Below are 1421 nucleotides of genomic sequence, written 5' to 3'. Positions count from 1 at the left end.
TGGAAGGAAAAATATGAAACATCAGTGTACCAATCTATAAGAATGAGCAAAATTTGGTGTTTGATATTAATTTTATTTTTTGTTTTTACATATATAGTAAGTTCAACCTTACAGATGAAGTCAAAACTCATTTTTTAGTCCTTCCTATCTGCCATCCTTTCCAGAGTCAAATGCTGGTACAGAGAGCTGTGCATCTTCCCTGTCCATGTTTTCGTGATTTACTACAAAGATAGACATCCATAGACCACATATAATGGTGATTTATATATTTAAAATTGTGTGAATGCTATTATGCTATTTATACCTTGCTACAAATTGCTGAAGAGCTGCCCTTGTTGAAACACGAGGTTACATTTATTCATACTAACCAATTTATACAATCTACACAGAGAGCACAATGTATTTATAAATTCCTCTATTGGCCAATAATTAGGGTGCTCCCCAGTTGTTTTGCAATTATAAATTATGCTACAGTGTTCATTGTTCTAGAGATCTCTGGTATCTCCTATGCTAGATTTTTCTCAAGGATTTATCCCTCAAAGTGAAATTGTTGGATTCCAGGCCATGCCAAATTTTAACAACAAATATTGTCAAACTGCCATACAAAAGGTAGGAGTAAGGAGTGGAAATTGCACCCCACATCTTTCCAACATTGTCAAGTGATTTTGTGATTATCATTTTAATTGGTTGAAAATGGCATCTCATTTTAAAGTTTCAGTTTGAGTTCCTTTTCATAAAGTTACAAGGCATTTATAGTTCTTGTTCTGCAAATTGCCTAATCTTATTTGTATTATTTTTTCTAATGTGACTGTAAAAAATCCAGTCACTTAAAATTACAGTTCCAGGGATCAAAAGTCCAAAATGGGTTAAAATCAAGGTGTTGGCAAGGCTATACTTCTTCCAGAGGCTGAGGGGGAAATCTGTTTGTTTGCTGACCTGTGTATTGTAGGATGTTTAGCAGCATCCCTGCTCCTACCTGGATTTAGTAGCAGACCTCTCAGTTCTGAAAACCAAAAATATCTAGATATTGAAAATTTCCCCTGTGGGGTAGAATCACTCTTAATAAGCTTTATACTCTAAATCAGACTTCTTTGTCTCCTTTTATACTAACTGAAAGTTCTGTCAGAGATGAAAGTAGATGCACAGATGGGAAAGATTCTATATCTTCTGGAAATTAGAATTATGTAGGTAACTTAGGAAAGTAAACATAAGACTTCAAATGTTGGCCACTTGAGATAAGCTGTCCAAAAAGGCATAAAAGCAAGAACAATGATAAACAAAACTGAAGTTTGTATTCTAGATCATTTTGTATTGGAGAACATAAATCTGTATATTTCTAGTTATAGTATGCTTGGAAATAATACTTGTTTTATTTTCTAGGTTATTTATAGGTGAACATTGTCTCAATATGCCATGTATAC

Source organism: Urocitellus parryii, chromosome X, assembly GCF_045843805.1.
Source record: "Urocitellus parryii isolate mUroPar1 chromosome X, mUroPar1.hap1, whole genome shotgun sequence".
NCBI lineage: Eukaryota > Metazoa > Chordata > Mammalia > Rodentia > Sciuridae > Urocitellus > Urocitellus parryii.
The sequence above is the reverse complement of the archived record's forward strand: the minus strand, read 5'-3'. Positions refer to the sequence as shown.